At 38.3% G+C, this 25,454-nt stretch overlaps 1 protein-coding gene across 1 annotated transcript in view; it reads right to left on the bottom strand.

Moving 5' to 3' along the window:
- The window catches only part of LOC144819165 (uncharacterized), a 285,622-nt gene that overhangs the window by 52,904 nt on the left and 207,264 nt on the right, over window positions 1–25,454 (bottom strand). The gene's annotated exons all lie outside the window — the stretch shown is intronic.

The raw sequence follows: 25,454 nt of genomic DNA, 5'->3' as shown, positions 1-25,454 counted from the left end.
ACTATAAAGTTCAATTAAGCCCATAATGTGCACCATGTGTACGCCTTGCCCCGTGAGGCATGATCTTTCATTTCTCTTGTCTGCAGGTTGATGGTAAGCACCTCCTTGTTTGAGGGTTGGTGGTACTGAAGAGATCAGTTTCTTTAAATGGCTTTGGATTTTCACAAACTATTTTAATTAATGCAACTTCCTCATATACTTCATGCTGCACATGGTGGAAAAACCTAAGTTGTTTTCCTTGGTGGATATTTTTTCAGAATATAGAATGTTACAACGCATGCTAAAACATTGCCTACTATTACAAAGCGATCGTTACTATGATTGCGTTGTTAATATGCGATGCATTTACATTGCAAGTGATTACAACGACTTGTACTATGGGCTGTACTGGACTTAGGAATAGTATTAATTCATAACGGGTTTTCTCAATTTTTCATTCCTAGTGTTTAAGAGCAAAATTCTAAGCTCATTCAGCCATATTGATGGTGGCCTGTGTGGCTCAAGGGCGAAGCACACTGTCCAGGTTCGGCTCCCGACCTATTTCCCTAGCACCCTCAGCTAATTGACGAGCCACCTGGGCCAGTGTTTAATGAAGATATTTTGAATTTGAGTGAGTTCTTAATGGCTGTCAAGCTCAGATTCAGATGCAATAGGGGAAGTTTTATTATTTTGATAATGTCTTCTAGCTTCATGGAAAAAGTAAGTGGCTTTGGTAAAACAAAAAGTGATGAAATGGATTAGGTCCAAGTGACTTTCCTTTTATTAAGGAAATCAGCATGCTTTTCCACTGTTCAGACTGTGCTGATGCCAGCTGTTCTCGCTCGAGGAGGGTAGACGAGATGGTGTGAAGAGTGTTTGAGACTGCATGAACGGCATCAAGGATCTGAAGCACCAGTGACAGACCTCCAGAACCTGACGTGGTGTGCTTGTCATATTGCATGTATGTACCTTTGGGGTCAGGGTTCCAAGGTGTTTGACTGGAGTGATTTTTGAGATCTTGTGGGCCTTTGATATGTCTGGGACATCTGTGGCTTAATTCCTCCAAGGTCCCAATTTCATCCTGTGTGCCTTAGCTTCTCCTAAGGACTCTAGACTTCTGTCAGAGAATATATTTCAGACACGTGCAGTTTTATATTCATACTGCAGGTGCACTGTTATTAATCCTAGCAGCAAGAATGAACAAACAAAGGAAATTCCATCGCTCTTGCTAATTAGTTTTAGCTTCACCAACTACACTTTAGAGTCTTTCTTCTTTTTTGCAGTGCGCACTCATCACACAAGTTCTGGACCTTTCTCATAAAACATCCCTGAGCTCCAGTGGGACTAGGTCACCCCGTTGAGAGGAGAATCCCAGATGATGAAACATGCCACCTAAGGTGGGTGCGGGATTTCGTCCTGAAAGGGATTTCTTCTAAAGCAACTAGGGATACCTCTACTGTTTTCTTATGCCTGATCAGGCACTCCAGACCCAAGGATTTCTATGTTCTTTTTTTGAATGATACAGTTTACCAGGACTGTGGTAGACAATCACTTAATCTACCTAGCCTCATGGACTGTCTGTGTTCAGAGATTTGATTCCTGCTCTGCCAATTGAGAAGGGAGCCTGGAGCTTGTGCTGAATGTCTGTAGAAATTTACGGTCTCTGATGCAATTGAAACAGAGGAATTTAGAAAGTCAAAGTGTGCAGGAATCAAACTGCCAACCAACAGCTGGGGGCAGAATCTGCAGTAATTAAGCTTCCATTAGAATAGTGGTAAAGTTCTGAAAGAAGTTGGGTTATTGATTGTGAGGAGTGGAAGCCAAACCCAGACAGCAATATCCCTGTTAGCCCCATCAGAATCAATCAATTACAACAAAAGTAACAGGAGCAGCTTCATCGCTTACCGCGATAACAGCAGAGCAAAGTTTGAGGGCCAGAATTAATGAGCTTCACCCTGTTTCAGCGCAACCGACATCCTGAAATCGACGGATCACACCAAAGACTCGATCACACTAAACACAGTTCTCTGCGCAACTGGAAAACACGTCGGCTACACTACCTCTACAGTTCGTGGTCACAGGCGACTCGCATCAGGGTCTACGGGCTGATTCCCCACAGCGTGCCCCCGTGGTGATGTCACTGACCATGTCATGAATGATCTAATATGTGACATCATCAGCAGTGGATTGCGGGTGCGCGAAATATAGTTAGTACAACTAACTATATAGGAGCAATTTCAATGGTTTTGTATGAGTAAAATGTCCAGCTAACTATAACACCACTAAAACTTATAGTTTTTTGAGTGAATATATATATATATATATTCACTGAAAAAAACGTAGGTTTCACACCAGTTATAGTTAGGAATTAGCATTTAAAAAACCTATTAAATTCACTGAAAAAACCATAGGTTTCACACCAGTTATAGTTAGCTGGAAATTTTACTGGCATAAAACCAATGAAATTCCCATGTTATAGTTAGTTGGACTCACTGTAACTTGCGCATGCAATGCACTGCTGATGACGTCACATATTACATCACTCATGACATGGTCAGTGACATCACTCATGATATCACTGATGACACTATCCAGTGAATGTGTGTCTTTTTGAAAAATAAATATTAGTGAGTAATGTTTAAATATTTATATATATGTATTAGTGTTTCACTTTGTGTATAAGTGGCTGCATGGGTTGGTGAGTATGTGTATGTATATGGGTTATTAGATGTTTTTCTTAGTATCAGTATGAGTATTTGTATGGTTTGGTGGGGGTATTACTTAGTACATAGATGCATGAATGACTGATCCTCTGTTTGTATGTGTTTTGAAGACAGCATATTTGCAGGACTGTATGGGTGAATGAGTGTGTATATGTGTGTGTTAGTGAGTGAATGACTGTCTCACTAGTGTCTTTATCAGTAACTACATATGTTTTAATCTAGTATATGTGAATATTGATGTATATAAGTGAGTATATGTGAGAGTGAGGGATTGTAAGAGTTCCTGTTTAAATTAGTATGTGTTTCTATAAGTGATTGTTTAAGAGAGTAAGCATGTGTAAGTTTCCTTAGAAGTAAGGTGGTAGTGTGTGTATAGCTCTATATGCAAATAAATGGATGTTCAATAGTCTATTTGCATGTGTGAGTATGTCTGTGAGTAACTTTTGGATGACTGTCGGTGTGTAACAGGATGTATAGGTGTATCACTACATATGATGAGTGAGTATATGTATGAGTGACTATATAGAACTTTTTGTGAATGAGTGGATGTGAATAAAAATGATGAAATTACTGAATTGGTTGTTGTAACTGATATGGGTATCTCCATTTTTTTGAAAATTTGAATTTCTATTTTTCAATATGTGTTTCAAGGGTTACATTACAGTGAAAGGAGGTCTGTCACTCTGTCACAAGGATGGTGTCATCAGTGATGTCATGAGTGATGTCACTGGCCATGTCATGAGTGATGTAATATGCGACGTCATCAGCAGTGCATTGCACGCGCAAGTTATAGTGAGTCCAACTAACTATAACGTGGGAATTTCATTGGTTTTATGCCAGTAAAATTTCCAGCTAACTATAACTGGTGTGAAACCTATGGTTTTTTCAGTGAATTTAATAGGTTTTTTAAATGCTAATTCCGAACTATAAGTAGTGTGAAACCTATGGTTTTTTCAGTGAATTTCAATGTTTTTTTAATAGTAAATCTCTATAGGTATGAAAAGTAATATTTTTTATAACGAATTTTATTTTGTATAATTGTGTAATAGTATTTTATTTTTTTATTTTTTTTGCCCCGGAGCGCGTACCGATGCGCTCACCGGTAAGCGCAGTGCTTCGGCACGTACCGGTGAGCGTCACGTTAGCGCTATTGCTGCGAACGAAAACATCGTGACGTATCGCGTAGCCGCGTGATGCCTCATATGACGCACTACGTAAGCGCACCCGGAAGCACCCGACCGCATACGATTGCGCTACGTAAGCGCAGCCGGGCGCGCCCCAGGGCGCGACTACGGGCACGCCCCGGGGCGCACACCGGGGCACGTAGCGTAAGCGCATCGGGTCATGTGACCTGAAAATAAAACTTTTCATTGGTTCAGAACACTTTTTGTTTCCAAATGATGAGAAGGCCCAGGTCATGAGACCTGAAAATAACACTTTTGATTGGTTCAAAATAGTTTTGTTTTCTAAATGATGAAAGACCCCACCTTTTTTCCTCATTTTCACTTTGTGGTTTGAGTGAAGAAGACCTGCATTCATTCTGTGAGAATTGGCTTCACTAGTAGCAGCTGCAGGTGCATCTGCACCACCACCACCACAAGGACCACCACAAGACCACATTGGTGGTCAACAAGAAGAGGAGGACGAAGAGGAGGAGGTGGAGAGGGACTTTCTGCCAGAGGACAATCCCCCATACAGACCCAAGGAACATTTTATTTGGATTTTTTACAAGATGCCAACGGGTGCAAAAAAGGTGAATGCAGCTAAGGTGACTTGCCTCATCGGTGGCCAAGAACTGTCAAGAGGGAACCCAAAGAAGAAGTATTCTTTTGGGAACCACACGATGATTAGACATATGCAGAGGAAGCACCCGAACATTTATTCGGCAGCAGAGGTCAGGGAACTGACCAAGAACCCTTCCTATCCTTCTTCTTCAAGCACCTCCAATCAACCCAATCTATTGGATGCAGAGGCTAGGGAGATTGTCCCTAATGTCCAAACCAGGTTTGGAGATTTTAAATTTGTTTGCAAATATTGCAACAAAACAATTTCATATGGTGAGCAAAGCATCACTTTACTCAATCGAGCTGCAGACAACCGTCACTGCAGCAAGCGAACTTCATTTTTTTCTATTTTTTTTTGCTCCAGTTGAGCTGTTTGCAATTCCCTGTGTTTTGTTTGACCCCCAGAAAAACTAAAAAAGATATAAAATTGTTAAGAAAAGCCAAAAAAAGTTAAAAAAATTTAAAAAAACTATTAAAAAAAATATAAAACAAAAAAAAGAATAAAAAAAACAGTTATTTTCAGAACTACCTCCAATTTATATAAAAATGCTACATTTTTGAAAAACTCTGTCATTCTTTATTCCCCATGGTACGCTCCCCGGTACGCTCCCCGGTGCCCGTACCGGCCGCTCCCCCCACGAAAATCAAATTTAAAAAAAAATATGTTTTCTCCGCGGGGCCCTTTTATGGCCCCCACATCAAACCTAGAGTGTCAGGAGAGGTCTACCCTGCCCCCTTATGGTCATTTCCCCCTTTGTTTTTGCCACCTCTTGTGTCTCGATCCTACCGAGACACAAGATGGCGGCCGCTCCGGACTGTTTGGAATGCTTACAGACACCCGAGAGCCAATCAGCTTTCCGCGCGCGAACTCGCGTAGCGCGCTGGTAAACGCCCCGGTGCGCGTACCGGGGGGCGCCTATAGATATATATATTTTTTTAAACCTAAATTACTCAAAATCCACTGGAGCGCATATCTTGAGACATAGCAAAGGCACATCGGGCTACCAGTCCCTACAATTTTGCCAAGTTTGGTGGAAATCCATTCAGCCGTTCGGGCTAAAAGTGAGTCCAACCGCCCTATGGAAATTAACATGGGGAAAACACGGTTGGGACCCCCCTTTTATCTCGGCCCCTGCCTAACGAATCCCCCCCAAACTTTCAGGGAAGGAGCGGAGCGGAGCGGGCCATCTTCTTTGAGAAATTCACGAAGATTTGTCTACCGGCGCCAAAGTTATTCCGAATAGAATGTTGCAGATTTCCTATGGAAAGTAGATCCTAACTATAACTACCTACTGGCGACCGCCAGTAGGTAATATATATATATATATATATATACATATATATATATATATTACTTACTGGCAGTTGCCAGTAGGTAGTTATAGTTAGGACCTAGTTTCCATAGGAAATCCGCAACATTCTATTGGGAATAACTTTGGCGCCGGTTGATGAATCTTTGTGAATTTCTCAAAGAAGATGGCCCGCTCCGCTCTGCTCCTTCTCTGAAAGTTTTGGGGGGACTTGTGAAGTGGGGGCTGAGAAAAAAGGGGGGTCCCAAAACGTGTTTTCCCCATGTTATCTTCCATAAGACGATTAGACACGGCTACAGCCAGAACGGCTGAACGGAATTACAAGAAATTTGGCAAAATGGTAGAATCTGACTCGCAGATCACCCTTTTGTTTAAATGGTGTAAATCCCTCCAGTAGTTGTTGAGAAAATCGAATTTCGAAAAATGTATATATGTATAAGCGCGCACCGGGTGTGCGCGAGCGGAATTCTGATTTGCTGTTAGACGTCTGTGAACATTCGATTTGGTGGTAACCAGGAAGTGTTGTCTGCCATTTTGTCAGTGTGGGGCTGAAACGAGGGCAAAATAAAAGTGAAGAACATGAAAAGGGGGCAGGGTAGAGAGTCCCTGACCCCCTAGGCTTTCTCAGGGGGTCCCTGAAGGACCCCGTAGGGGTGCACGCACGGTGCACACACCCTCGAGGCAGAAGAGAGTGAAAAAGAAAAGTAGAGAATGTGAAAAGGGGGTAGAGTCTCCCTGACCCCATACGCCTTCTCAGGGGGTCTCTGAAAGACCCCAAAGGGCAAAAGAAACTTTTTTTTTGTTGAAAAAAATCGCGAGATGCGCGCACGGTGCCGCACCCTTCAGCCGCCATTTTGTGTAGTTTCAGAAGAGAGTAAAAAACGAAAGTGGAGAACGTGAAAAGGGAGCAGGGTAGAGTCTCCCTGACCCCCTAGGCATTCTCCCCGAAGGGCAAAAACCCCTTTTTTTTAAATCGCGAGGTACGCGCACGGTGCGCGCACGGTGGGAAAAAAACAACAAAAAAAAGACAGGTAAATAACAAGTTTGAGTGTTTAGATGTTGGTTGGCTCTAAAAAGAGCTGTTGTGTTCATTGAGTGTTTTTGTACCTACAAGTAAGTACCGATGCGGAGACTAAAGTTTAAAAGGAAGACTCTGTTCCCCTCATCTGTAAAATGTACACCATCTCTCCTATAGATGCCTTGCATGTTGTAACGCAAGTTGTTGTAGTATATAGAAGCCATACCATAGTCTCTGAGGAAAGCAGAAACAGACTTATTCACATGTTTCCTTGCTTTCTCAATCTGTGGACAATATTGGTTGGATCAGTTCCATGTTTTGCCTTTGTCATATATTAGAATATACAAAGGCAGTTTGTGGAAAAAGTGACATCAATTGCCCAAAGGTGTCCTTTAAAAGCATTTCCAGACCTACCCGTCAAAGTGCACAGGTAATTTCCACCACAGTGCACAATTATGAGGTCAATGTGAGGGAGATGCAAAAAGGATTTTACCAATGGCATCAATTGGTGACATCACAATCCTCTCTGGCCAATCCACATATTATACACATTTGGTAAATCAAGGTTGAGAAAGCATCTATTTTCTGCATACCTTTCACTCCAGAAAATAAAACTGTGTCCTACAATCCACACTCTGAGCATCTTGAAGGCAGATCTGGTTGTACTCAGATGGGCTCTGGAAATGACATGGCAGTTTGAAAAGTAGGAATTTAGAAAAAAGTGTGGATGAGATTCAGTGCACTTGGAAAAAAAAGAAATGATTGGTGGTTTCTGATAATTTAACATTGAAAACTAGGGTGCATACTACTTGTTTTTAAAAGGAATATTACTATTGGTTTAGAAAAAGTCATTGAAAAGAACATTGCACAGGATAAGCTGGAATATTGAGAAGTCAAACACACTTGCTGGTTTGGTTTGCAACATTGAGTGATGAACTTTTCACCTTTTGAGTTCAGATAGGTGTTCTATGGAGAGTTTTAATTTAATTTAAAGCCATTTGCAAAGAGTTACCATGGTAATAGGAATAGAGAGCAGTGGGGGAAGGTTGAACATTATATGAGTTTGAAAGTGTTGAAATGTACAACCAATTAAAATGTTAAAATGTTAGTTTGGTTTTGAATTTGTGTGGGAATACATTTCATTGGTTATGTACATGGATATGTGTGAAAAATGAGAAGGAAATCAGGGCCATTTTGTGTTTGCAGTGTCTGAGGTACATTTCAGAGATTCTGCTTAAGAAAATCTGGTGTGTGATTGACACTGTTCTAAATCTTCAAAAGCATTTTTAAAGGTGAATTATTAATTTGTTAGGAGATATATGTTGTGCACTTTATGTTAATAAAAAAATGTGTTCTAATGTGGAAGTTACTCACTCTCCCTCTCTTTCACTCTCTCTCTCACTGTCTTCCTTTCTCTCCACCACTGTTTTTTTTCCTTCCTATCTTTTTCTATAAATCCTTCTGTTTCACTTACTCCTTTCTCCTTTTTCTTAATATGCTTTTTTTCTATCACTCTCCTTTCCTCACCCTCATATCTCTTTCCTAACTGTCATTATCCCTTTCCTTTACTCCTCTTTTATAACTCCCTCTCTCCATCTGATTTACTTCCTTTTGTTTATTTCTTCCCTCTCTTTGTCTTCCTCTTTCATTCTCCCTCACCCTTGCTCTCTTTATACAACACTACTAGCAAGACCCCCCCTTCACTTTAGTAATCATTTGACTGAATTGCAAGGATTTCTGTTATGTGTCTAAGATCACAGTGTGAGTCAGTATTCATTTCAGAAGATTCTTGCAGAATAATTTGCTTTTTTCTTTCTGCCTGTAGCTTTTCACCCTCTTTCTGTAACATTTTCTCTCTGTATGTATTATCTCCCTCTCTGTGTGTTTCATCTCCTCTCTGCGTGTAACATTTCTTTCTCTGTTTGCAGCATTTCTTTATTGCTGTACCATGTTATCCCTTTGTGTGCATTATCTCTGTGTCTGTGTGCACCATTTGTCTCTCTGTGTGAACCATATTACCCTGTCTCTGTTTTATCTGTCCTCTGTTATCTGCAGCAACTCTCCTCTGCCTGCAGCCCTGCACTGTGTTTTGCTTTTGTTTTTAATGTTGGGAAAATAATATTGCAGTACATTTAGAATATATTTGAAAATTAACTTAGGATTGTTAATTGAAATGTGGTGTTCATATACATTGAATGTTATTAGTCAGTTAAATGTTTTAGGATGGGAAATGTGTTTTGGTAAAATGTATTTTTTAAAATTGTTGGTCCAGGATCACACTGAGTGTCTGTCTACATGAAAGAATTACATTTTGATCTTTTTCTACAATCTCCCCTGTCTGTCTTAACAGTCTACCTCTCTCTACTTATACTGTCCTTTGTTTTCTGAAATTTCTACTCTGTCCTCATTTTTTCTTGACGTTCTTGAGAGTGCTATTTTTGTTTTACTCTTTCTTGTTTTCCCTCTGTTGTGGTTGTCTTTACTGTCCCCTAATGTTCCCATTTTTGTTTGTACTCCCTCCTCTGCTTTCTTCATAATACTCTCTGTTTTATTAGACCTCCTCTTAGCAATGATCCACTTAATATAGATAGAGTGCTGTATACACTCTTGGGCAGATTTACAAGCATATTGGGCCTCTATCGTCTTGCATTGTGTCTCATGTTTGGATGTAATACTGGCAAAAAACTAATGGTGCATATTGGAAATGTATTTTGGAAATGAGTCAGGTTTCTGCACTGTAATGTAGTGCTTATTTCCATGGGCTGTGTTCTGTCTCTTAAACGATTTACTGTGGTATATGTGTTTTGGTAAAATGTATGGCTTTAACATTTTTGACTAGGATCACACTGAGTGTCTGTGTAAATTAAAGAATTATATTTGCACCTTTTTCTATAATGTCATCTGTGTCTCCTCACAGTTTGCATCTCTCTGCTTATAGGGTACTCTTTATTTTGATATTGTGTCTCATATTTTGATTAAATGCTGGTATAGAGATAGTGCTGTAAATTGGAAATGTATTTTCTGTCTGCATTATCCCTCTCCCTCTGCCTGCACCCTCTGCCTGCACCATCTCATGTGCATCTGCAGAGGCCTATTATGATATGGCTGCTGGTGTGTATTAGACAGCGCTACCATGTTAAATATTTTCCTTGTCTGCCTGTAGTCTTGCACCTTCTGCTTTTACCATTTTATATCTGTCTTCACTATCTCCCCCTCTGTGTGCTCAAATTAGCCTCTGCATGTAACATTTCTCTCACTGTTTGCAGCATTTCTTCTCTGTTGTACCATTGTATCCTCTGTGTGTACCATGTCTGTGTCTGCTTGCAATATCTGTGTCTCTGCTTTTTTTTTTTTGTCCTCATTCGCCTTGCCCTCCTTTCAGAATTGCCAACCACCTTGCGTGTCGCCCACCAGAAGACTTCAGATTTTTGCAATCTCCCGTATCAAGACACAAATTTATATTTCTGGCGGAAGGAGAATCCCAAAAGTATGAGGGGAGGAGGATAGAGTGCAAACACGCTCTGACTCCAACTCCATCTCGTTATTTTTCAACCTGCTGGACCGACAGTTTTTCGAAAGGGGCCCTTGTCCTTGGTCCGTGGAGTATACTAGGCATAATCATTGGACCCGGGGAGAAAAAAAACAAAAAACCCCGGAACCATCATTCATCATCTCCACTGAACCAAAAAGTCCCAGAAGGCCAACTTTCTTTTGTTACCAGATCTAGCAAGATCCACTTTGGATGTTTCATATAACGATGTTAACCATCCCGAGTGTGAAGGGGCCGTGTTCTCCACCCAAACTTTACAGATTTCCCTCCTGGCCAGCAAAATTGCATAAAACAAAAAGGACGTTTCCTGGCCGGTTATGCCTGCCTTGAAGCCGAAGATGATTAATGGCAACATGAGAGACAGTGAGATGTTTAAGATAGAGTCCAAAGTCCTTTTTACTTCATCCCAGAAACTGGCGATGTAGGGACAGTCCATGAACATATGCACATCGGATGCTTCACTGTACTTACATTTGTTACATTTCTTTCCTGGGAGAAATGTAAACAGTCTTAAGGATGAAAGGTAGGCCCGATGAACCGTGAACAGATGATTTCTCCTGAGCCAGGCTGGTTTCACGATTTTATAAAGGAGGGTGAAAGATTTTATCCATATCTCCTCGCATGGGAACCCAACCTCCTCCCCCCACAGTTCATCGGGAAGATAAAGGTCCCCATCAGCCTCCTCCAACAGACTCCAATACCATAGGGCTACCTCCTTGCCCACCCCCTGACCATTCTACCAGCTGCTGTTCCAAGCTGCAGGTCTTTCCCAATGGGACCCCTTTCCTTCTCAGCCCCCTGGCCCAACTGTCTAACTGTAAATATTTGTATCTGGAAAAGCTCAGGCCCACCAATTCCCGTAAGTCTTCCCAGACCCTCAACCTCCCCCCAGCCACTAACTCCTATCAGGTCCGCTCCTATCAGCATGGCTTTAAACATTTTCCAGAAGATATGCCCACTGGTGTTTTTAAAAGCATTCTTGTATGGGGCAGCTGAAAAGCCCATGCATAGTACTGCAGGTCTGGCAAGGCAAGTCCACCTTTCTCCCTACTCCTCCTCAACTTTTTCCATGCCAGTCGGGTGGACTTATAATTCTATACAAAGGAGTTGATTTCTCGCTGACTTTTATCCAGTAATTTGATGTCAAAGGCCAGAGGGATGGTATTAAAAATGAAAGTGAATTTAGGCCGAATAGACATTTTGATCAAGTTGACCCGGCCCAAGATTGTTAGTGGGAGATGAGTCCATGATTTCATTAATTTCTTGCACTCATTGTATGTTCGCTTCAAATTAACATTTGGCACCTATGTAAATAGTTTGTTTCTATACTTCTATGTATTAATATAGTTAAATTTGTATTATTATTTTAGCACCTCCCTTGCTCATGTTTTTACCGATTGGATGATTTAATATGGTTTTAACTACATGATTATTTATATGTATTTTAACAATGAAATTCTGGATCTATGAATTCCTGTTAACAATATTTATATCGTAATGTTGCCCTAATCGGTTATGCACTTTCCAAGCTCATTTGCACACTATTTTGCACAGTTTTGCACAGTGGAGATGTTTACCTCTATATATATTGTTTTGCACAGTGTTCTGTAGCATACGTCATTATGTACTGGTTAGGAATTTAGTACAACTTGTGGAATGATAGCAGATTTTGATACTCTATAGTGATCTCTCACGTATATTTGTTAGGTACACAGATGTTGTCAGAGACACAGTATTTATACGGTTAGAATTGCGATTATTACAAATATATAATCGTCTATTTATACAGTTATAGCTGCTATTCTTTCACTTAATTATTAATGCTATTACAATGTATTGCATTTTTTTAAACATTTTTTTACTACCTTGTAAAGTATTTATACAGAGATAAATGTATTTATACAATTGTAACTTTGTAAGTATGCTAGAAAAACGCCAGTATTTTTTCTATGACAATGGTCAGGTGACCTAATGGTGTGAGTAGGTGTGCACTTATCAAAAGAAGCACTTTAAAAAGGCAGATTCTCCTTGTATCCAATGTGTGATCAAGGGCTGAAAAGCCCGAAACGCGTCACTGCTGGAAAACGGGCTGAAATAAAATAAGAACTTGCCTCAAAGTTAAGTGGTCCGTCCTCCTTCTTCGCCGGCACTGCTGGAAGTGGTTTGGAGAAGTGTACTGGATATATATATATAGATATATAAATATATTACCTCCAGTCGCCAGTAGGTAGTTATAGTTAGGACCTAGTTTCCATAGGAAATCTGCAACATTCTATTGGGAATAACTTTGGCCCTGGTGGATGAATGTTTGCGAATTTCTCAAAGAAGATGGCTCGGTCCTCTGCGCTCATTCTGTGAAAGTTTTGGGGGCGTTCGTCAAGTGGGGGCTGAGATAAAATGGTGGTCCCAAAACATGTTTTTCCCATGTTATTTTCCATAGGACGTTTAGACACGGCTACAGCTCGAACGGCTGAATGGATTTATAAGAAATTTGGTAGAAAGGTAGAGTGTGGGTCGCAGATCACGCTTTTGTTTAAATGGTGTAAATCCGTTCAGTAGTTGCTGAGAAAATTAAAGTTGAAATCAGTTATATATCTGTAAGCGCGCACGGGTGCGCGCACCTATGCGGGTGTGCGCGAGCGGCATTGTGATTTGGTGTTTAACGTCTGTCAACATTCGATTCGGAGGAAATCAGGAAGTGTTGTCCGCCATTTTGTTAGTGCGAGTGAATATATAATACAGAACAAAGGGTTAGTACATGGAAAGGGGAGAAGGCAGAGATTGTCTGGCCGGGTAGGTTTTCTCATGGGGTGCAGTATGGACCCTGAACGCGAAAAGATAAATTTTTTTTGTGAAAAAAGTTGCGGGGTGCGCGCACCCCTATTTACAAGACTGTGAAAAACTATAGTGGAGAGAATGCAAAGGGAGCAGGGTGGAGACTGTTTGATTTCGTAGGTTTCTTGAGGGGTTTATTAAGGATGCCGAAAGTCTAATAGTAGCTTTTTTTTGCAAAAAAGTTACGTGGTGCGCGCACCCGGTCGTGCACGGCGAACAAAAAACATAAAGAAAGATGGAGATAAATTACAAGTTTGAGTGTTTAGATCTAAGGTGGCTCTTAAAAGAGCCCTTGTGTTAATTGAGTTTTTTCTGCACTTATAAGTAAGTTCCGATGCAGAGTCTCATGTTACAGAGGAAAATTCTATTTCCCTCATCCGTGAAATGAACACCATCTCTCCGATAGATGCCTTCCATGTTGAAACGCAGGTTGTTGTTGTATATAGAACCCATGTTATATTCTCTGAGGAAAGCAGAAACAGATTTATTTACATGTTTCCTTGCTTTCTCAATTTGTGGACAACGTTGATTGGACCAATTCCATTTTTGGCTTTGGCACATATTTTTGAATACACCAAGACAGTTCAAAGAAAAAGTGACATCAATTGACGAAAGGTGTCTTTTAGAAGCATTTCCAGACCTACCCCTGTTAATGTGCCTAGATCATTCCCACCACAGTGCACAATTATCAGGTTAGGTTCAGGGAGATGCATAAAAGTTTTCACCAATGGTATCATTTGGTTACATCTTAATCCTCTTTGGCCAATCCACGTAATTTGCACATTTGGTAAGTCAAGGTTAGAAATTCGTCTGTTTGCAGCATATTTTTCACTCCAGTGAATATAACTGTGTCCTACAAGCCAAACCTTCATTTTCAAGGCAGATGCAGTAGTACTCCGATGGGTTCTTGAAGTGGAATGGCAAGTAGATGGTGAAAGTCACGATAAAAAAGTGTATGAGGTGTCGTGTTGATGAAAAACTGAAAATGATTGGTTGATTGTTATACCTCAAGATTGAAGACTACGTTGTATGTTACTGTTTTTTTAAAACGAAATGTTCTATTGGTTGTGGAAAAAAAGAAATGTAAAAAAACAGTGGATAGGCAGGTGTGTTTGCAGGGAAGTGCGCCTTATTGCTTTGATTTAGAACGTTGAGATATGAACTTTTGACCTGTGCCTTCAGCCAGGTGCAGAATGAGCTGTTACCATGGTAACAGCCAGAGAAGGCAGAGGGTGAAGGGTGACTGTTATGTGACTTTGAAAATATTGAAAGGATAACCAACTGAAATGTTAATTTGATTATGAAATTGTGCAGGAACAAATATGATTGGTTGGAGAGACATATATGGGTCTGTATTGACAGGAAATCTATGCCATTATTCTTTGGTTGCAGTGATAGAAGTATTATTGAGAGCTCCATCAAACGGCTATCGTTTTGCTACTACCATTGTTCTACATCTTATAAAGCATCGGTAAAGGTGAGTGTATAACTGTTTGTTTTATGATGTACCGTTAAATGTGGTTTGATCACTATATTTGATTATTTGACTTACAGTGTCTAAGCAACCACATTTTTGACTTTGTTACGGTTTTATATGTTTTCAACTACTGTTTTTTTTAAATTTGATTAAGGTTAGTGGACTTCAGTCATGTTTTTATGCTATCCACTACTGTTAGGTCTATGAATTAAATGTCAGTTAAAGACGGATCTGCAACGCAATTTGGGGGGGGGGACGAAAAAAAAGGATTTTTTCTAGGGGGACATGAACGTGTAATATGTAGGTAGAGTAAAGCTGGAGGGGCTCTTAGAATGGGTAAAACAAGTGCAAGGCCTAATTAACATTCAAATGGTTCTTTATAGAGATGTGAAACGTTCAGGTGCGGCTCTGTGTGTATCTGGGATGTATGTCATCTTGGGCTTCCACAGCAGACATGAGTGAGGGGGGTAGGGGGTGAAGTTGTGTGCAGTTAATAGGGGTTGTGCGCCGTTTTTTCACTTTCTTTGAAGTGTGAATTATAGTTTTGAATGTATTTGTGGTATACTGAATAAACGGAATATAAAATGTAATAAAATAGACAGAAATGAATTGAGATTTGGGAACGTTTGTACATAATTTGTAAAGTTGGTTACAGATCAAAAAAAGGAATTAGCAGAGACACAGATAATGCAGGTAGAGAGAGAAATGGTAGATTATATGTGATATCGTCGACAAAAAGTGGGAATGCTTTAGGTATTTTAAAATTTAAGTTTGAGGAAAAAATTACAGTGTGGTTTGTGGCCGAGGGATGCACTGGTGGGGGTGGGGTGAGAAGGAGAGGTGTCCCAGTACAATCAAATGAAAAATTGTGACCATGAGGTTGTACACAGGTTCGTGGAGTATATGCCTTCTTAAAGTGATGTAGAAGACCGAATATATATAGAGGTTTCTGTGCTCTGCCGTTTGACTGTATTTTCCTCTTACTCCTGCTTTCCGTATCAGTTGCTTTGTGTTATTTTAGTGTGTGTATGTGTGTGTGTGTGCATTCAGTCTGGGTTGAGGAAGTTTGTTCTGGAGGCAGACACAGATAGTCGCATCAGAGTACTTGGCATGTTTCGAAAATATTATTTATATAATTGAGATGGTTTTTGGAAGCGTTAGTCAGTGTATGTCGAGTTTTAGAATTACCGCTCGGTGGGCACCACAGAGATGAGGGTTTGTTGTGTTTCACTTCTTAGTCCCTTTGGTTTTTCACTTTGTTGTCTGATGGCTGGCAAAGAAGTGTTTTTTATAGTGGAGATGAAAGGGTGATAAGTACTGAATTACGACATAGCGGGGGAGCAGTGATTAACAGTCTGAGTGAACCACAACTGCGGCGGTGCTTCGTTACAGTAATAAATTATTTTTTTGCCAGAGGTACGATTGATGCTATGGTTCACAACCCGCAAAGAAAGGCTTGACTGACCATCGCAGGCCTGCGGGTTGAACTATGAATAATTCAGGTTGACAAAAGAAAACATGAATTGAGTACAGCTGAGATTACGTCAAACACATGAATACAGTTTTAGTATACATTATTTCAGTTGTGAATATGGGTTAAAAGAGGGAACGTATATATTTGAAATATTTATTCACTGATGCAGTGCTTTGAAGCGAAGTTTTTTATCTAATACAAGTAAAGATATTATAAGTAGTGGGCATAGTTACTAGTCCATACAACACAAATGATGGAAATGTAGTATGAAGCAAAATGAATAACGTTTAAAAAACATATTGTACAGCCCCGCAATCAAATATATTAAATTATATTGCATGCAAGAAGGTGTCTTTTGATTTTAAGTTCAGTAATCATATATGAAAATGCTAGTGGTTAAACATCACCTCATTAACAATTAGTTTTGTGCATACGAAGCACTAGCAAGCTTGTTGTATGGTATTGTGAAAGGAAATGAAAAACGCGCCAAAAGCGAGAACTTGGCTGGAGGTGCATGTATGTTATCTGCCGGTACGTTTGAAAATTAGTACTCAGAACAACTACTGTATTGAGATAATTTTTTGAAAGGTTTCAGTACTCGATGTGACATACAGGTTGATAAGCATGGGTAATATCAGTGTAATCATATACTTTTCAGTTATGAATCAAAAATCTTTCAATAGGCATAAAACAAAAACAGCACATATGTGAGTAAGGCGGAAATTGGAGTAGAAAGGGAAAATGGTGATAAACGATATAAAAAGTCATTGTAACTATACACATTTATCAGGGCACATTTAACCATATTTTACGCAGTCTTGCTTCGAGAATATTTCAAATCAGATAAGATAACATAAGCTAGTGATTTGTTGAAATTAAAGCATCATGAAATGTTTTGAACAAAATCGAGTAGGTGTGGAAAAAATAATTAACTCCACATAAAATAAAAAAATCTCACCAGCAGGAAATTGCAATGTCCAATGTTAGTAAAGCCAATAGGTCTGTTTATATAAAACATAACAATAAAAAAATAATAAGAAAAATAAGGAAGGGAAAAAACAGTCAAGATATCAATGGCTTGCATAACAGTCATCCTTCCATTGAATAGGCAAAGTAAGTCTCAACCGCTTCTAAAAGAAAGTCATTGTTATCGTCCGAAAACAAGTCAGCCATCCAATTGAAAAGAGGAAATGAACATACATAGTAATTAATTACTGGAGCCTCTAGTACCATCAGAGGACTACTCGGTGAATTTTCAATGTAGCTGTGTGCCAAAAAATCTTGCGCCACTGCGAATATATTCCAATGACCCAGAACTCCATGTATCGCTGCAAAGGCCATAATCCCTCCGTCGGAACAAAGCTGTTCATGATCAAGTAACGGATTCATGAGATGATTGTAATTCACTTCAGGAGGTACTGAGTTGCAGAGACATAAGTCCAGGGCCCACATGAAATCACAGCTCAGGCAATGAAATACAGGCTGCACACAGGTGAAATAGGAAAATAGAAATGATAATCCATATGATGCACTCAAAGTCGCGAGTGGTAGGATGCCATAGTACTCAAGCATCTTGTGGCGAAACAGTTCTAAGTGCTCCAGCTCGTTTGCGAAGACAGGACGGACCTCCATTTTGTAATAAAGAAAATAGGAATACAAAAGTAACAGCTGCTGGTAGTAGATGAGGAAGTTCAGAAACATAGATCAGAGAGTATGGAGTGAAGAGTAGCAGAATGCCTTTAAATAATTTGGTGCAAAAAAATCACCAAACCATTGGTTAGTAGTTGCAAAAAAAATAGCCCAGCTGGAAAGTGGAGGAGCGTTAAAGATTATGAGAGTTACCTCAGAAAATTGTAAAGGAAGGTCACTATTTAATAAGGTATGCAGTTTTCTCCGAGTGTTAGCTAAGTGAATGATATTTGTTTGTGAACAGATGCTCGGGTAGCTTGATTTTGTGACAATAAGGCTGTTGTTCAAGTCTGGGGATGGAACTTTCAGTTCAAGGCCGGATTTCGCGGCCAGATGGAAACATCAAGGTTCTCATGCGGGGGTGGATAAACTACATTTTTACAGAGAGATATATGCAGAGTGACTATTATAGAGTAAGGCTTGTCGTTTAAAAACTCAAAGTAATTCACATTGCTTGAAAATAAATAATCACTGCTGAGTATTAAGGTAAAATTCTGCATTATAGGAGGTACCGGTGTACCTTTGAAAACACATGCAACATTACAGCGCTTCCTGTTAAATAAGTCATGCAATTGGTAGTGCCTGGATGTGATTGATTATGTGCGGTATTGATATTTTTGACACTGTGTACTTATGAGTAGTGGAGAAGTGACGCAATGAGATGATGTTAGGTGAGTGTAGTGTAGTAACGGAACGGAAAACCTTTAAAGAGAGTTACATTTAGTGTGGAATACTTTTTAATTTTTAAGAAACTTAGGTATGAGAATATTGTTGTAGTGTCAGCGGGACTGTAAGTTGACATTTGATAAACATTATTGAGAGGAGTAAATTAAGGTTTATTTAACTTGTGCAGCTATTAATCTGTGTGAAAGGCAATAGTCCACAGTCTTGTAAATAGGGGTGCGCGATCGAGTGCGCGCACCCCGCAACTTTTTTCACAAAAAAAAATGGTGTTTTCGCGTTCAGGGTCTATACTGCACCCCCTGACGAAACCTACCCGGTTAGATAATGTGTACCTTCTCCCCTTTCCATGTTCTAACCCTTTATTCAGTAGAATATATTCACTCGCACTAACAAAATGGCGGTCAACACTTCCTCATTTACTCCGATTCCAATGTTGGTAGACGTTAAGCAGCAAATCACAATTCCGCAAACTGTAAATTTTTGCAATTTTGAAAAATAGGCAAAATTATAAAACTTAAAGACCTGAAACTATCTTCAAGTCTCCTCTCCGTTTGCACCATTAAATTTTATTTACAAACCACGTAGTCGTCAGTTTTGTAAATAGGGGTGCGTGATCGAGTGCGCGCACCCTGTAACTTTTTTCAAAGAAAAAAAAATGTTGTTTTCGCGTTCAGGGTGTATACTGCACCTCCTGAGAAAAACTACCCGGTTAGATAATCTGTACCTTCTCCCCTTTCCATGTTCTAACCCTTTGTTCTGTAGAATATATTCACTCGCACTAACAAAATGGCGGTCAACACTTCCTCATTTACTCCGATTCCAATGTTGGTAGACGTTAAGCAGCAAATCACAATTCCACAAACTGTAAATTTTTGCAATTTTGAAAAAAAGGCAAAATTACAAAACTTAAAGTCCTGAAACTTTCTTCATGTCTCCTCTCCCTTTGCACCATTAAATTTTATTTACAAACCACGTTTCCTTTTCATCACACACGATTGTTTCTCGGTTTTCCACATTCAATGCGTAGACACTTTTCCCTTTTCAGTCACTTATGCGGCTGTGCGTGAGCGGCATTGTGATTTGCTGATTAACGTCTGTAAAGATTTGATTCGGTGGAAATCAGGAAGTGTTGACCGCCATTTTGTTAAAAAACACCTTGCACATAATGTACATGTATTTAGGAAACAAATATACTAAGTAAGGTTGTGTAGAAGTGCATATCATAAATATTGCATGTAGTATCCTGGCAATGTGTGGTAGATTATACTGTAATTGATGATTGATTTTAAAAAATTGTGGGTGAAAAATTTGATAATTAAATGTGTTTCACAAAGAAATATAAAACTTAGGCTTTAGGATATATATTGGATAGAAAATTAGGGAATGTATCTGTTAGGCATGAAATTTGGCAGAATGGGTGTATGTTGTCTAATAAATATGTCTGTAATATGTTAACTAAAATGTAGTTGTTTATTTTTTTTAAGAGTGTTTGGTGCTGAAAAGCAACAACTTGAAGTGAACTTGAGAGTATACAATGACCAAATTCTTTTTTACAGGTGAGTTGAAATTTTTTAAATGACAATTTATTTTTGTGCAGATTACCATAATAAGCAAGATTTTTAAGAATATTTGCACTGCTTCTCTTTTTCAGGAGGATTTTAATTTCTATTTTAAACATGTCTGTACCTGCTTGCAGTACATATGTATTTTGAAATACGGTTCCATTGTTTGTTGGTACTATCTTTTTATGGGCCGGGTTCATGTGTTATTTTCTATGTAGTTTGGGTTAATCTATTCTTTGATTGTAAGAGTTTGCTGTTTACGTGGATTAATTTTTGCTAAGTCATCATTATCTCTCTAACTTATGCTGTATCATTTGTGTACAGTCATTTTTCTTGATTTATAGAGGTCTATTATGATATGGCTGTTGGCATGATGGCCATTTCTGATGCATTTCTGTGACTGTACTATCTATTTGCACTCTATTATATGCATTTGCACAGGTGTATTATGACGTGGTCAGTCGGAGGCTGTGGAGGGACTTACGGTGGGGCAGGGAGGGAGGGAGGGGGAGGTGTAGGGTGGAGAGATCTAAAATCTGGGATATAGATAATTGCAGGTAAGTATACAATTCAATTAATAAAACGAATTTTGTAGTGTACACAGCATCGTATTTTGCAATGCAGTGCGCACTACAAAATTAATTTCAATAATTAAATTATGTATTTACTAGAAATTATCTATATCCAGGTTTTAGGTCTCTCCACCCTACACCTCCTCCTCCTTGTCTCCCTGACCCAACATAATTCCCTCCACGAGTCCCGGATGAATGTGGTTTCATATGGTTATGATGAAATGTTTTACATTAGATGAAATTTACATGTTGAGTATGCTGTTTAAAGGTAAAAGCAACAGCCTTTGTGGGAAGTAGCAATCTGTTTAGTGAATGTTTTAATTGGTATATTGTGAGTCACTCCTTCAGTTTGCATACAGTTTGAATCATAGTTTGTAGTGGTGAACTCTGAAAATAGATCCCTACAAATAAATTAGGAAGTGTATAAATAGTTCTACAGCACACACATCCTGAAAACAAATTTCACACTGAAATGTGTTTTTACAGCACAATTTCAATTAGAAAAATTAAAAGGAATAGTGTTAATGCGTAGGATCAGTTTCTTTCTAAAATAAAGAGGAAGGTGCTATCTTAATCTATGTAGTTAATGTCTTAAAAAGTATGAAAATTTATATAGTTTAAAGATTAGTCCAGGTAATTTTTGGTCATCTAATCATAAAAAAGATATAATTTAGTCTTTATATTTTCTTAAAAGGACACAGAAGATAGAAAGGAAGTAGTAAAATGGAACAATCTTCAGAAAATATAAATGTCCATTTTGAAATGGCAACTGAACTTATTGAAGGATTATTACAAGAAATATTTGAAGACGAAAATGGGACAGAAAATGAGGACTTTTGGGACTGCAGTTTTGATAGTTCATACTTAGAAATGGTGGAAGGGGAAGAAGAAGAGAATTTGCAAGAAGAAAAAAATATTAATGAAGTATCTGATGAAATGATGCTACATGTGCTTCTGGAATACGAATTATTAAATCAATAAAATTTTGTTTAAAAAAAAAAACTTGAAAACATGATTGTTGTACTATTCATCGGTATTCTCTTTTTTGAGAATGATAGTAAAAGTTTTGATGAGGTGTGTAACAGATTAAATTAAAAAAACTAAAAGAATTAGGAACACCTACAATGCTTGAAAATTAGTATAGTACTTATATGCCTGAAAAATTACATTCATAAAATACATGTATAATGATAACACAGGTATGGAGTGTCATAAATTTAGAATATATTCACTATAGGATTTCCTACTCTGACCAGAGACTGTTTCTTTGTCTTTATTGTAGTTATAAAATCAAGCAGTGGTTATTATTTGTAATTTATATGGTAGTAGGGGTCTATAATATTTTTTAACTTTTTTCCAAACAGATTGTCATTTATATCACTAACATCAATCACTGTGCCGACCAGAAATGAAAAAAGAAAGCTGTATAAAAAGACATACCATTTGAAGAGGAAAGAAGCACAAGATTTATCCAATCAACAAAGGACGGAGAAAAACAAGAGTGCTCCTGGTAAGAGCAGCAAGGATTTTTTGAAAATATTGTGTCAAAGGAAAACTCAATTGGATAATGTTGAAAAGGAAAAACAGTTTTCAGTATCTACAAGGAGAAATGGAAGAAAAAATGAAAATTGTGTCTGAAATCAGTGGTGAGGAAAGTATGTACAGTAAAAGACGTACTAATCAGTTTGCGGAAATAAGGAAACGTATGTTTCATAAGAGAGTAGTTTTGAATTTATTGAAAAAGGAAAAAGTTTCTAAAAGGAAATCTGCTTTTTATAAGAAGAAAAAATATATAGAGGAAGTTGTGGATGATGCATTCGAGACAAAAAAAAATTGTTTATGTTAGTGCTTAAAAGAATAAATACACTAAATAAGGCAATCCGAGTTTTAAAAGCTAAGAGTTAATGGAAGAGACGCATAAATAGAACTAATTTTTGTAAAATCTTTTCTGGTAAATGGATGCATACTTCAAATTCTGAGCCATTTTTTAATGAAGAGAGTTACTTTCAAAGTAACGACTTGTTGCATGCAGTTGACACCAGTGGTCGAGCGTATGAAGTGAAGGATGGCTGTCCTATTGAGAAAGAGAAAATTGAGGTCAGAAATCCAGAAGGGGAAATAGGTGGGGGAGTTTTACAGGGACGTGTTCATGCTCCTGTTTATACTTGGAATTGTAGCAGTATTTGCAGTGTACGACAGGATTCAATTGATTTCTTTCGCAATTTCGTACGTAAGTACACTAAGGAAAGTCTAAAAAAAAAATTGTAATGTTGCAAAAATTAGATCGTTGCAGAGTGAGAGAAAAAATAGGTTTGCAAGGCCATTCTCTGGCTCGTCTTTCTAAAAAAATATGCCAGAGTGTTTTTCATCACTTCAGGATGTTAGCAGTGCATCATACCAAAATGAGAAAATTAGTTAGAAAGATGTATTATGCAAAAAGTCCAGCACTTAAACTTAAAGAGTTAAATAGTGCTCTTTTGCATGGATGTGCATTAGATGTGAAGAATATTTGTGCAGAAATTGAGGTAAGTTATTTTGCTCGAGATGAAGAGAATGTCGAAACTGATATAGTTATAGAAGGAAATGTGTTAGAAAATGTTGCACATTTTAATACTGAAGAATTTGAACAGGAAATAACAAAGTTTAAGGTGATTGCAGGTGAAAAACCAAATTTAACTTGTGTGTTGTCGACGCATTCATTACAAAAGTCAAAGTAGGTTAGTTGATTTATATTTAAAAAGTGAAGATGAAAATAATAGTCAGTGGAAAGATTTTACGACTTATTTGTTGGTGGAAAACTATTTTGATTTAGGTTTTGAGCAACGTATCTGTAAATATTGTTATAATAAATTAAATGAAAATAGAATGCCTGCTAGAGCTGTATATAATAATCTTGAGTTGATAAATATTCCATCGGAACTGAAGGATTTAAATACTTATGAGACTATTCTGATTCAATGTGTACATGCTTTTCAGGCTATTGTTCGTATGGAGCCTAAGACTGGGAAATTAAATCCTACAGATTTACAAAGAGGATTAAAGGGTAGAGTTGTATATTTGCCACTTGATTTAAAAAAAATATGGAGACAATTGGTATTGAAAATGTAGAAGAGGAACCTCTAGTTATTCTAGTTAATGGTGTACCTACAAAGAGTAAGAAAATCTGGCAAGATTTAGTGGATGTTAGGAAAGTGAAAAAGGCAACGTTGTATTTAGTCAAAAATAATAAATACTATAAAAATGTGTATGTAGAAGAAGAGGATGTAAGTGAAGAAGAGGATAATGATTTGTCTTTTGGACAAATTGAAAAAGTCGACTTGTCCTGAACGGAAGAAATTTATGAACATTATAGTGTACATCCACTGTATTCGAAAGAAGCAATGGGGAATGCTATTGAGTTATTTCAGATGAAAAAAGCAGAAGGAAGTCCTATTAGTGTATGGGAAAAAAGTTTGGAAGGTCGTTGTTTCCCACAGTTATTCCCAACAGGTGAAGGTGCGCGATATGATGATCGACCTATGCAGATTCCTGCATCTGAGTATCGGACAACAAGATTATATGCAGAAGATCCTAGATTTCGTCAATGTATTCCATATTTGTTTCATCTTCTGTTTGAGAGTGACTTATCTGGTCTTTCTTATGCAGTAAACCATATCTTAAAAAGTGGAGTGCATCTGCAAAATGTTTCAGCAAAGGAATTTATGGATAAAGTGCAAGAGAAAGATAGTGTTTTGGATTCTCACCTAATTAATTTAATGGCATGTCAGCGTGGTACTAATGAGTATTGGTACCGTCGTCATGGAGATTTAAAATGCATGCTAAGAAACTTGGGAGCACCAACATGGTTTTTAACTCTAAGCTGTGCAGAGTATGCCTGGGAAGATTTACTTGATTTTCTTCGGGAGGCGAATGTAAATATTGAAAATATAAACTACAAGACACCAGGAGAATTGTGTTCGTTGGATCCGGTTAATGTTTGCAGATATTTTAATCATAGATTTGAAGCTTTGATGTCTTTTATTACAAATAAGAAAAATCCTCCGCTTGGTGAAGTTCTGGATTTCTTCTGGAGAAAAGAGTATCAAGCAAGAGGTGCTCCTCATATTCACATGTTACTATGGATCAAGGATGCTCCCAAATTTGGAAAAGACTCAGATGACACTGTACTGTCTTTTATTGAACAATATGCCACTTGTGACATACCTAACAGTACAACTGATAAGGACTTAAGACGAAAAGTGTTACGCTTTCAAAGCCATCGTTGTGGAAAATATTGTCTGCGATAATTCAAATCAAAGGATAAATTCTATACTAAATGTCGTTTTGGATTTGCACGACCGGTGCTTTCAAAAGGAAGAGTCAACAATTTGATGTCAACTTTGCGACATAATATCAGAAGAAGATCACCCAAAAATACATACAATTTAAGAAGAGGTGAAGAGTCCAAATATATAAATGACTACAACCCTGTCATTTTGACCATGTGGAATGCTAACATGGATATACAATATGTTGCCGATAACTCTATTGCTGTGGCTCGATATGTAACGTCTTACATCACGAAATCTGAAAAGACAGAACTGAAGGAGATGTGGGAAGATATTTCTCATGAAAAGAGCCTAAGCAAGAAATTGTATACGTACAGTTTGAAGATGTTATCTCATCGAGAAATTGGCGCATATGAATGTTGTGATCGATTATCATCAGCAAATCTTTATGCGAAATCTCGAAGTATTCTGTGGGTGAGTTTAGGTCTTGCAGGAACACAAAGCCATGTTTTGAAAACTGTGCAAGAAA

This window comes from Lissotriton helveticus, chromosome 2_1 (genome assembly GCF_964261635.1).
Source record: "Lissotriton helveticus chromosome 2_1, aLisHel1.1, whole genome shotgun sequence".
Lineage (NCBI taxonomy): Eukaryota > Metazoa > Chordata > Amphibia > Caudata > Salamandridae > Lissotriton > Lissotriton helveticus.
Note: the sequence above shows the minus strand (reverse complement) of the source record. Positions and strands in the feature narration are given on the sequence as shown.